The sequence below is a fragment of the Pongo pygmaeus genome, chromosome 12 (assembly GCF_028885625.2).
Source record: "Pongo pygmaeus isolate AG05252 chromosome 12, NHGRI_mPonPyg2-v2.0_pri, whole genome shotgun sequence".
Classification (NCBI taxonomy): domain Eukaryota; kingdom Metazoa; phylum Chordata; class Mammalia; order Primates; family Hominidae; genus Pongo; species Pongo pygmaeus.
This window is the reverse complement of record NC_072385.2, coordinates 130997960-131010663: the sequence shown is the minus strand read 5'-3', so window position 1 is coordinate 131010663 and position 12704 is coordinate 130997960. Positions and strand designations below refer to the sequence as shown.

At 42.4% G+C, this 12704-nt stretch overlaps 1 long non-coding RNA gene across 1 annotated transcript in view; it reads right to left on the bottom strand.

The window, feature by feature from the left end:
- LOC129030417 (uncharacterized) overlaps positions 1-11243 on the bottom strand; it is a 229181-nt gene extending 217938 nt beyond the window's left edge. Inside the window, exons 1-3 of the long non-coding RNA XR_008500647.1 lie at positions 11049-11243; positions 10784-10877; positions 10517-10660 (exon numbers count right to left, since the gene is read on the bottom strand). This is a non-coding gene — a long non-coding RNA (uncharacterized LOC129030417). The remainder of the gene's footprint in view (positions 1-10516; positions 10661-10783; positions 10878-11048) is intronic.
- Between the last annotated feature and the right edge of the window lie 1461 nt (positions 11244-12704).

The following is a 12704-nucleotide window of genomic DNA, read 5'->3' as shown; positions in this document are numbered from 1 at the left end:
GCCCCCAGAACCCCTAGTTTTCTTCTGCCAGAGAAGCACAGAGTCCTTGACCCCTCTGTGGCCCTGGCAGCTGCAAGTTTTACCCACAGGCTTGAACCCAAGCTGGGCCTATTTGATTCCCAGGCACTGCGAAAGCTGTGTAGGTGGCTGCTCCGAACACTGAGAAATCAACCATGTTGTGGAACACCTAGGAACTAGCCGCAGCCCTGAACCAGAGTCCTCAAACCCCCTATAACCTCCACAGCCCAACGCCCTCACGGCAGACGTACCTGGGCAGAGCATCTGGTCTCACTGTACCTCGCAAGGACACTGGGACCCTCTGAGCGCAAGTTCCAGTAAACCTTGCTGAACTTTCCTGCTGCCGCTTTTGGGGTGACTCCAGCTGTGGGAGAGTCAGCAAAGGAGACTGGGCAGGGCAGGTGTAGTCTGTTCTCATGCTGCTATGAGGACATACCTAGACTGGGTAATTTATAAAGGAAAGAGGTTTAATGGACTCACAGTCCCACATGGCTCACAATCATGGTGGAAAGCTAAGGAGGCGCAAAGGCACCTCTTACATGGTGGCAGGCAAGAGAGTGTGTGCAGGGGAACTGCCCTTTATAAAACCATCAGATCTTATGAGACTTATTCACTATTACAAGAACAGCACGGGAAAGACCCGCCCCCCTGATTCAATTACCTCCCACCAGGTTCCTTCCACAACACATGAGGATCATGGGAGCTATAATTCAAGATGAGATTTGGATGGGGACACAGCCAAACCATATCAGCAGGGGGTGTGGGAGGAGAGAAGTGAAACAGAGCAATGGGAGATAGTGTCACAGAGCCAAGAGGGAAGGACCTGGAAGAAGGGAGGAAAGAATTAGTGGCCCCTCAGGGAAAAGGAAACAGGGACCCAGGAAAATAAGGGCTGAAGTCTGCCCACTGTGTTCAGCTTGAAGACCTGGCGGCATACAGTCTCACTGGGTACACTCCTTCCTGACACCCTCTCCAAGGAGCAGCCCACAGGGGCCTTTGCTACACCAGTTCTCTTCACTCCTCGGCACACAGGAGCCTCTAGGCCTTAGCCCTTCAGGCCTGGGTCCCTCCCAGATCTCCCTGTAACTGTGCCCTCTTCCGTCCTGCCTGCAGGACCAGACTCGAGTCCCTCTTTGTGCCTCTGCCGCGTGCACCCAGCGCCATCCACCCAGGAGCACTTGTCACCTCCGATCGCACTGATGGTTCTGGTACCTGCCTCTCTTACCTACCATCAGCTCCACGAGGACAAGGACCATCTAACTATGTTAAATAACAAGTCCTAAACCTCTGGAACAGATCTTGGCACATATAAATATCATTGAATGTTTCAATAAGTGTTCAATAAATATTGAATGAGTGAGTGAATGGGTGAGAGTGTGGGTAAGTCAATAATTGTTAAACAGAGAGCAACAGTAGCCACCCAGGTGCAGCATCCTGAGGAGCTACTGAATCACAACCACTTTTATTTATTCACTTAACGTTCGGTAAGGGCAACTGTGTGGCAGGCATCAGGAGTACAAATATGAACGAGACACAGCCCACAGCCCTGGAGAAGCTTGCACACCAGTGACTTCAGCAGGCCCTCACATAGTGGCATTCATTTCTATAACATTTAGACAACCCGTGGTGCACTGGGCAGAGTCAGGGGTCTCACATCAACTTGGGCAGAATAGCAAGACAAGTGCCAGGCGGAGAAGTCATAGGATCCCAACAACACAGTTTTCCCCGAAAGCAACATCGGCAAGGCCTGGCCACTCCCACACCTCTAGCACAAGTGTGTTTTGCCCTTGCAGGTCCCTGATCCGACATACCACGGGTGGAACCTGCTCTGCGGTGGGGGCGTGAAGGCTCCCAGCTGGGGGAGCCGGCCCTCATCAGCCTTCGTTGATAAGCCCTGAAGAATGTGTTCCTCATTTTTACCTCATTACTGTGCAGTCCTACGACTGCAAAGCTGTTGATATAAACATGAGCTATTTCTCCTTCACTTATAATAACCTCATTCTAGTTTCTTCTTCCTGAAGCAGTTATAGAGTAATGATGTCATGTATTTAAGCCTGATAAACATAATTACTATCAACATTTAATTGATTCTTGATTACAATCAATTATATTTCTGAAACAATCAAGCATCCTACAATTAAAAATAATTGATTCATTAGCACACCCCCTTACTTGACAATTACACAAATGCATTATTTATGTAATTAGACACATTTACAGTTCATTATTCCACATTTTATGCTATTGTTACAAAGCTACTAAACTCTCCAGCTTACTTCTTAATCTTCCTGAGATAGAACATACTGAGATAGAACACTAAGTTTATTCAAATGGATCTAGCTAAAAATTGGAAGTTACCTAATGCAGTACAATTAAGTTATAAATCAAAAGCCTGAATTGCATGTCAATTCTAAAACAATAATTAACTAATTTACCTGCCATATATCCAGGGAAAGCTGTGAGGGCCCATGATAGTGTGGATCTGGGTACACATGTTACCAGATAAGCAGAACAACCACTTCTTCTCTAGGCAAAATCTTCATAACGTGGAGTTGGGTAAAGGCTATTAAAGAGACTACATTAGCCATCAGAGGCAACAGGCTCTGATCTAGGCCAGCGTAGACCTGCGTTTGGGTCCTCTCCACCCCAACCTGCAGGGGCCTCTGATGACTTCCCTCCCCTAAGAGGAAGGTGTCATTCTGATGAGTGAGCAGCCACCAGCCCTGAAATCCAAGCAAGCTCCCTGTTTCCATCAAAGTCCAGGCAATTCCCTGTTGTCCAAATGCCTGTTTCCCTCTGTCTCTGCCAATAACCCTTCCCCACTGAGTTCTCCTTTCAAAATAGTAGAATTTAGCACATGGATTTTCCTTGTTTTCTTTCTAAATTTTATGGCATGACAATAAGAATTCACCAAAGTACATTAATCCACACAGAGCAAAGCAGCGAGCACAGGAGCCATAAGCAGACCAGATAGTCAGGTGGCTTTCCAGAAGACGGAACGTAGGCGGGATCACAGGACAGGCAGGCTGTGCTGTGGCAGATGATCACTGGCTGCAGGAACCACAGCTGAGCAGTGAGGGTGGCAGCCCCTCTTCCCGCCAGGGCACAGGGCTCCAGCAAGCAGGTTGAGCTGTGGGACCACGAGGCTGAAATCTGGCTGGTTAATTGAAGGAACGTCTCTCCAATCCCAAAACCACTCCTTCCCACCTGCAGTCACTCGCAGCAGTAGGGCCACCCCCAGGATCAAGCCAAAGAGCTACAGAAATAAAACCAAGCACACAGAAAGACAGGAATCTCCCACCAGGGGGTTAGCACCCAGAGACAGAGGCAGAAGATCTGAAAAACTTAAAAACAAAAGATTATGTTGCTGAAGATTTAATTGATTTTCTAGAAGACAGAGCTCAGGAAAAATTCAAAACATAAGGAAAAGATAAAGATAACATATGAGGAAAAATTCACGACAATGAATCAATCCAGAGTATTTTGCAATAAGAGTTGCATAAAAGAGAAAACCAAGACAGGAGCTGATGAAATATTTTTTAAGTAATAAGATAAAATTTTCAGGAGTTGGAAAAAAAGTATGAAACACGAGATTGAGAGAGTCTCCAAAGTGCCTGAAAGGATGAAAAGAAGAGCATCTATTCTTAACATGTTCTTGTGGTGAAATTTCAAGATTTCAAGAATAACACTTTCTTTGCTTGTTTTTTTGTTTGTTTGTTTGTTTGTTTGTTTGTTTTTGAGATGGTGTCTTGCTCTGTTGCCCAGGCTGGAGTGGAGTGGCATGATCTCAGCTCACTGCAACCTCTGCCTCATGGGTTCAAGCAATTGTCCCACCTCAGCCTCCCGAGTAGCTGGGACTACAGGCATGCACCACCACACCCAACTAATTTTTGTATTTTTAGTAGAGACAAGGTTTCACCATGTCAGCCAGGCTGGTCTCGAACTCCTGGCCTCAAGCGATCTGCCTGCCTCAGCCTCCCAAAGTGCTGGGATTACAGGCGTGAGCCACTGCACCTGGCCAACGCTTTCATGAATAAATGATTACACAACCATAAATGAAATTCTAGATAACTGTAAAATAAATAAAAATATTAATATATACAGATCTTCAAGGTGTATTAAATTTAAGAAGCCGTATGCAGCACAGTGGGATGGTGCATCTGTCAATTAACAACAGGTGAAGATCTGTGTGTGAGCATGTGGGTGGCATATTTGCCATAGACACGTAAACACCCTCTGGAAATATACATTAAATAATTAATGATCACGGTTCCTAGACATGGGATGAGACAGCGCTGAGAAGACGGAGATAAAGACTGAAGGAGACTGCATACTTTTTAGCATATTTTTATTCCTAATTTTTGAACCACTTGGAAATGATTTTCTATTAAAAATTATGTTTAAAAAAAGTTGCAACAATGAAGGTCCATTTCTCCTTCACATGCAGGTTACCTGGGAGCTCCACTTAGTGTCACTTTCATCCTCACTCTGGGACCCAAGCCACTATCTACAGCATGGGCAGATGAATGACAAGGGACAAACAGAGCATGGTGAAGCTCAGGTTGGCTTTTACAGTGTCCACCCAGAAATGACACCTATTAGTTCTGTTCAAACTTTCTTGACCAATTCACAGGGACAAGACTGACTTTAGGGGCAGGGAGATATAATCCTCTCCCAGAAAGGACACTGGAAATGAATGTGCAGTAATACAGCTTACTGCAATGAGTTAACTAACCCAAATACCTGCAAACTTTATGGCCATATAAGAGAAAGAGAAGAAATTAGCACACAGCATTTCTGTAGAAAACACAAGTAATTTTCAGGCAGCATCTGTTTCAAACTCAACAAAACTCAAGAAAATGTGGATATTATTTCTTTAAGACTTAGTAATAAAATTCTTTTTGGGTATGTTTAAAATTCCAAAATAAAATGTTTACCCAGCAAACATTTTTTAATGTGGAAAAATGAAGGAAAAATAAAGATATTCCCAGGTAAAGAAAAATGGAGGTAATTCATTGCTATCAGACATTCCTTACATGAATGAAGTAGAGGAAGTCCTTCAGGCTGATGTAAAAGGACACCAGACAGTAAATGAAATCTGCATGAAGAAATAAAAAAATAGTAAATATAACCACTTTGGTAAAAATTTAAAAGAATGAGTATTTTTCTGTTTGTAACTTTAATCTAGTATGAATGACTACTGAATAAAGTAATAATTATAAAACTATGTTTATGGGCTTATATTTATAAGTATGTAATTTGTATGAAATAATAGCACAATGAAAGGGAGATGGAATGGGGCTATGTAGGAACAAAGGTTCTATTTAGTATTGAAATTAATTGGTATTAATATTAATTAGATAATTATAAGTTAAGATGTTAATTTTAATTACCATATCAACCAATAAGATGACAACTTGAAAAAAATGTTGTAAAAGAAACAAAGATATGTAAATGGTAACTACGAAATATCCACTTAACACAAAAGAAGGCAATAATGGATGAATAGGTAAACAAAAGAGACATAAGATACAGAAAACAGCTAAGTGGCAGATGTAAATCCTAGCTTATGAATAATTACATTAAATGTAAATGGATGAAACAAATGAATTCAAAGGCAAAGATTGACAGAATGAATTTAAAAACATGATCAAACTATATGCTGTCTACAAGAGACACTTTAGATTTAAAGACACAAATAGGTTGAAAGTAAAAAGATAAAAAAAAAAAAAAATACAGTTGTCCCTTGGTATATGTAGGGAATTCGTTCCAGGACCCCACATGTGCCAAAATCTGTGCATACTCAAGTCCAGCAGTTGACCTGGCAGAACCTGCTTATTCAAAAAGTCAGCCCTCCATATACATCAGTTTTGCATTCTGCAAATATTGTATTTTTTATCTGAAATCTTGAAAAAGAACAAAGTTTGATGACTCACTCTTCCCAATTTCAAAACTTAATTCAAAGCTATAGTAATCAATACAGTGAGGTACTGACCTACGTGTAGACATACGGTTCGATGGAATAGAATTAAGAATCCAGAAATAAATCCTTACACCTATGGTCAGTTGATATTCGACAATGGCACCAAGACGGTCCAATGGAAAAAGCATGGTATTTTCAAGCCTGGATATCCACATGCAAAGAATAAATGCATATTCCTACCTTACATCAGGTACAAAAATTAACTCCATGTGGATCATAGATATAAACGTAAGAGCTAAAACTATAAAATTCCTAGTAGAAAACATAGCAGTAAATCTTTATGACCTTGAATTGGGTAATTATTTCTTAGATATGATACCAAAAGTATAAGTGACAACAGGAAAAAAGATAGATAAACTGAACTTCATTAAAAACTCTTGTGCTTCAAAGACACTATCAAGAAATTGGTGGTGGCTCATGCCTATAATCCCAGTACTTTGGGAGGCCAAGGCAGGAGGCTTGTTTGAGGGCAAAGTTTGAGAACACTCTGGGCAACATAGTAAAACCCTGTCTCTCAAGAAAAAAAAATTAACCAGGTGTGTTGATGCACACCTGTAGTCTTAGCTACTCAAGAGGCTGAAGCAGGATTGCTTGAGCCCAGGAGTTTGAGACCAGCCTGGGCAATGTAGTGAGACCTTGTCTCTACTAAAAATTAAAAAGAATTAGCCAGGCATGGTAGTGTGTGCCTGTGGTCCTAGCTACTCAGGAGGCTGAGGCAGGAGGATTGCTTGAGCCCAGGAGTTCAAAGTTGCAGTAAACTATAATCACACTGCTTTCACTCCAGCCTGGATGACAGAGTGATGCCCTGACTCTAAAAAGCAAAGTTGAAAAGATTTGCAGATTACATATCTAACAAAGATCTAGTATCCAGAATACATAAGAAATTCTTAACTCAATAGTGAAAAGACAACCAAAAAACTGGGCAAAGGAATTTAATACACATCTGTCCAAAGAAGATATACACAGGGCCAATAAGTATATGAAAAGATGATCAACATATTAGTCATCAAGGAACACAAATCAAAACCACAACGAGACACCTCTTCACATCCAAATAAGATGGCTAAAGTAAAAACTACAGACAATAACAAGCATTGACGAGGACGTGGAGAAATTCAGCTATCATGCATTCCTGGTGGGAATGTAAAATTGTGTATGCATTTTAAAAAACATTTTAGCAGTTTCTCAACATGTAAAACATAGAGTAAACAATAAAATAGCAAAAATCATTTTCCTTTAAGAAATAAGTAACAGCCTGGACTCAATTTTTCTTACACAACTTTAAAGATTAGAAAATAGTGAAGCAACTACTTCAAAGTTAAAAAGAAAGTTTCTGACTCCAAAATTCCATACCCAGCTAAGGCTGCAGAACTGATATCCACATCTTTCCTCAGAAATGTGCTCTAGGCCATCAACAAAAAGATTTTTTTTAATCCTTCAAAGATGGAAAAGTCACGACATAAAAATTTGACAAAGGGAATCAAAATTGTTTAGACAAACAACTCTAAATAATTGTTATAAATTATATTCATCTGTCACATGTGATTCTCAAAAATGAAAACATTTCATGTAAAAGACAGCCCAGTGACAGTATAAGAGAAAAAAGATACACAGGAGCTAGAAGGAAAAGTAAAAGAAAATAAGTGTGCCAATCAACTCAATTTATATAAGAAAAATCAGTATGTTTCACTCTTGATGTTGATATTTAAACAATGTGTGTTCTTTTTTTGTCTAAGAAAAAAGAGTCACCGTAATTGAATCAATAAGCAATAAATGAAAAGCCATGTATGGAACTGAAAATGTTGTTGAAGAATTATTTCTCACAAGTTTCCAGCCACAGACATTTTCACAGGCTGGGTTTTCAGACTGTCATGGAACAGATAATTTCCATGCTAGATAAGTGTTTCCAGAGAACACAAAAAGGTGGCATGTTTCCCAATAATTCATTTCCCAAAGCCAGCATGTCCTAGAGACACAAGCAAAGACAGACTAAAAAGGGAACTAGACGCAGATGTCTTTTATGAATACAGATGCAAAAACGATATGTGAAATAAAGAGAAAAAAGGACTATGCTTATGTCAGTAGATGCTAAAAAGACATTTGCTAAAACTTATAATAAGCTAGGAAAGAAAAATGCTTCTTTAACATGATTAAAAACACCTACTCAAAGCCAGTAGCCAATACCTACCTAACAATAAATACCTAACAATAAATACCTAACCTAAATCTGGTAGCATTCCCACTGAAACAATGGAAAAGACAAGGCAGCTTACTGTGGCCAGCATGCCCTCAGATCCACAACAAAATAAAAGGAGGGAAAACTCTCTCTATATATATATATAAAATACACACACTCACATACACACACACATTCACACATAATTTTTGAAAAGGAAGGTGAAATTTTGACGTTATTCAAATTTGATATTATTGCCTACCTGAGAAAAAGAAAATAATGTAAAATTATACTAATTTTTTAAAAAATTTTAATAGGAATATAAAAAGCAGTCGTTTTCCTACATATCAGCATTAACAGTTAGAGAAACAATGGGAAAAGAATTCTATTCACAATTTTAAAACTGGGTACCTGGAAATTAATCTTGCAAGAAGTCTGTCAGGCTCAAATAATTAAATCCATAAGCCCAAGAGAGCACCGTAGAAAATATTTGAACAAATGGAGAAATACAGTACATTCCATATCTAAAAAGAAATGCTAAGAATATGTACGTTTTTGTCAAACTAATTTATGAATTTGATGCAACTCAAACTTCCAATAGAATTTTGTAAGCAAAATTGATTATAAATGTTGTCTAGAAGAATGAAAAGCAAAAAAAAAAGCAAGGAAATTTTTTAAAAATACTAACGTGGATGCGTATAGGATACTTCAGGCTGAAATAAAGTAGCAATAAGTAAATGGGTGAAGTACTAGCGCAAAAATACACACAGTGATCACTAGACTAGAAAAGAGACCCAGAAATATGCCCAATATATACCAGCAGTCAGCCTAGACAGTCATCCCTGGATCCCCACAAGGGATTGGTTTCAGGACTCCCTGCAGGTACCAAAATCTGAGAATGCTCAAGTCCTGATATAAAATGGTGTTGTATTTGGATAAAGCCTACACACATCCTCTCATATACTTCAAGTCATCTTCAGATTACCTGTAATACCTAATACAATGCAAATCCCACGTCAGTAGTTGTCATTACAGTGTATCGGTTTTATTTGTGTTCGTTTTTATTGTTGTGCTGTTATTTGTTTCCTGAATATTTTCCATCTGTGGTGATTGAATTGCAGGTGTGGAAGCTGCAGATAGGAAGATCGACCTTAACACTGTTTGGCACTCACATCTGTGGGAGGCAGAGCAGAGACCCAGAGCCCATGTCTTACAGCCAGGCTGTCCAGAGGGAGCCCTGTTTCCATCATCGAGCAGCTGTGTGACCCTGAGCAAGTTCCTTAACTTGGCTTTGCTTTACATTTCTTCGCCAGTCAAATAAAGATAATAATATCTCTCTTACTGGGTGGTTGTGAGGATTATATAAGTTAATAGATGAAAAGCCCTAAAAAGAAGGCCCGCACATATTAAGTTCTATAGAAGAATGTATTAAAGAAACAAATAAGTTGGGTTAGAAAAATTAGTTAATTGGGAGGACAATAAATAGGCTCCACACATGCTCATACTACACACCCTGATGGAATATCAGGTTCAGTTACAAAATAGAATTATTAAATAATAAGTAGCAGATAAAATGCATGATCTTGCAGCAGTGAAGTTTTGAATATGACGGGGTGTGGGGAGATTCGGGGATGGTGAAACACAAAGCTCTGGAAAATCAAGAAAAGCAGCACTTCCTAGAGTCAGTTGCCCTTGTAAAACAGCCAAGAGAGCTCAGTTTATGTTTAAGCTAAATATGATAGGGTGTAACATCTATACAAATTAAGGGGAAATTCAACAGGTCTGGGTAAAAATAATTTCTGGAATAAGATAAGGTATTCCTGCATTCTCAGTCTTTAGTCTATGAAAACCGCCAGAAAATAAAAACAGGAAAACTAAAATGCCTCCTAAGAATGTCATCCTTTTTTTTTTTTTAACATTAAAAACATTTTCTAAGGAATAGAGTTTCCTCATTACTGCTGTGAAATCCACATGAATACTAAAGAGTGTATGTTTTCTCCAAAAAAGAGTGTGTGCCTGAACATAAGATTACCACACACGCTGCGATGAGCTGGGAACACCATCTCATCTCTGCACAGAGCCGCCGCTTCAAAGAGGCAAGAGCTGGGAATCTCAGCAAATCAAATTGCACAACAGGAAGCGCTGTCTCTATCGCACCGTTAGCTTACTGCTATCATCTGTAGGAAATACGAGGCACTAAAATTCTGACACCACATTCCTTGCAGAGCCTTGCAACGGGAAGAAGAAATGGCACGGCATGAACCCAGTCGCTCAAAGGAGTCGGCCAAACCTTGACAATTGATCTAGCGCCACTGCAGTTTATCCCACAAAAGCCTGACCCTAAGTCAAGCGGATCCCCATGCAATCTGAGAGTGCCAGGCAGGCCCCGTTATTCCAGGACCACAAAGGGAGCCCGTGCCCTTGGCGAGGACTCCAGGGCTCTAAAGATGACTGGATAGCAGCAGCTGTCACAAAGCCTGTTCCTAGGCATAACAGAAATTGGAAAAGTTTGTTTCCGGTGCCTCTGCACACTCCCCACCCCACCCTTCAACACCTCCTTCCATCATTCCCCTCCACCCACTTGCGTGCAGCAGTTTTTGCTGTACCTAAAAGGACTTGTTTTGCAAATGAAGACTTGTCGCCAGGAGAAGGACGCTGCCATGACAGGCGCTTTACACACATGTTCTAATCACAGCTATCCTGAAAGACAAACTATGTTCACATCCTCATTTTACAGAGAAAGACACGAAACCTCTACAAGCGAAAAATTTGCCAAAAGGGGCCCTGCCTCAGCCCCCTGGGCCCTGCCGTACTCCAGGAGAGACGGTCAGCGCCCTGGGTCCTGGGCGGCCGTGGAGGGAGGCCACACACCTTCCGAGGCATCCGGTGCTACCACAGACACAGCGCGTTCTCCTCTGCCCCAACCTGCCCCCAGCTTGGGGCTTTTGTACCCTCTCCCCCATCCAATGTGCATATTGTGTTCTCTCCTCGGGAGGACGCTATTGTCTGCTAAGGTCACAGTGACACCCGGTGTGGAGGCAGCGTGGGTGGCTGGTGACTCCTCATGCCACATGCTCAGCACGCTTCCAGGGAGCCCTTGATGGGTGGGCCCAGCACTGTTCCCACGGCACCAAGAGAGACAAGGTCTCCACCAACACAGTGTGAGCAGGGAGGGGACAGACAAGGAAGGACAGTTCTGTGTCCTGGTGTCAGTGAGTGGGTTTTAGATAAGTAGGTCTAGGTCTCCTCTGGCTTCTTCCACCCTCTTATGTATAGATCCAGGCCAAATTGTTTAAATGCCCTGACTCTTCATCTGTAAAATAGGGCTATGACCGCCCACACTGCTCCTGCTGCCTCTTCTCAACAAGGGGGTTGTGCAGATCCGAGACGGAAGCCACACACGGGAAGGTTGTTGAGATGGGAGAGGGAAACCACGCGGGTTACAGGTAGATGCTGCTTCTGAAGCTGCTGGTGGACTGGGGTGCGCGTCACAAGGTGGAGTTTGCTTTTAGAACCCAAATGACTAAGCTCTCTGAGTTATAAGCACCTCTCACCTCAACCAGCAGCAGCAGAGAGGGCTGAGTGGTCATCACGGGGTCTCCTAGGAACACAGAGCCAACCTGGCCTGGCCCTGTCCACTTACTGCCGGTGAGACCCTGGCCACGTTACTTAATGTCTCGCAAACTCACTTTTCTCACCTGTAAAATGGGTGCCTAGCCCTGCCTCGCCTGCTTGCTGGGTGGTGAGGATCACAGCCTGGACTGGGAGATGGGTGGGGCGTGCACGAATAGGCAGAGAGGAAATGAAAGGCTGCTCCAGCTTGCCCAAGGGCCAGAGACGGTCCGTGCTTGGTGTGCTGGAGTTGGGGCTGAGAGAGACACAATGTTATTTTCCTGGAGATAGGACTTCTCATTTCTCTGGAGTACCCAGCTTTGGACAGGAAATCACTGGTTCGTTGTTATCAGCCTGGGAGAGGAAATAAGGGCCCACATCTCCGCTTGCCCTGGAATGTGATTTATTGGAAACCCTGGATAACTCGTAGATGATAAAAACAACTGAAATGAGGCCCTAGAAGCTGCTCTGGCCTGAGCTCAGTGCAGCCCTGAGGCAGCAGCCGGGCAGCGAAGCCTGAGAGCTTCTGGGGCCGCAGGGACTCGGCCACGTCCAGCCACACAAAACAAACCAAACGTTTCGGGCAATCCTGGGGCAGCATCCTTTCCTCATCCTGCCCGGGCCAAGAGCCTGGGGCTATGAAGTCGTAAAGACTTATCCAGTGGGTTCTGTCCAGAATCAGGGGCCCCTCCCAAGAGGAAATACAGCATCACAAAAGTCCACACGGAGGAACACTGGCGGCCGTCGCGCTTTGTTGATCCCCGTGACAGATGCTGAAACACCAGCTAGTAAAATGGACACTTTGGGGCTGACATCTGCTGCTGTGCCTGTAATGAGCACTTCCTGTATGCAGGCAGCTGGGTGCCAGGCACAGGAAATCTACACAGGCTGCCGAATAATTTGATTTGGGCTTTC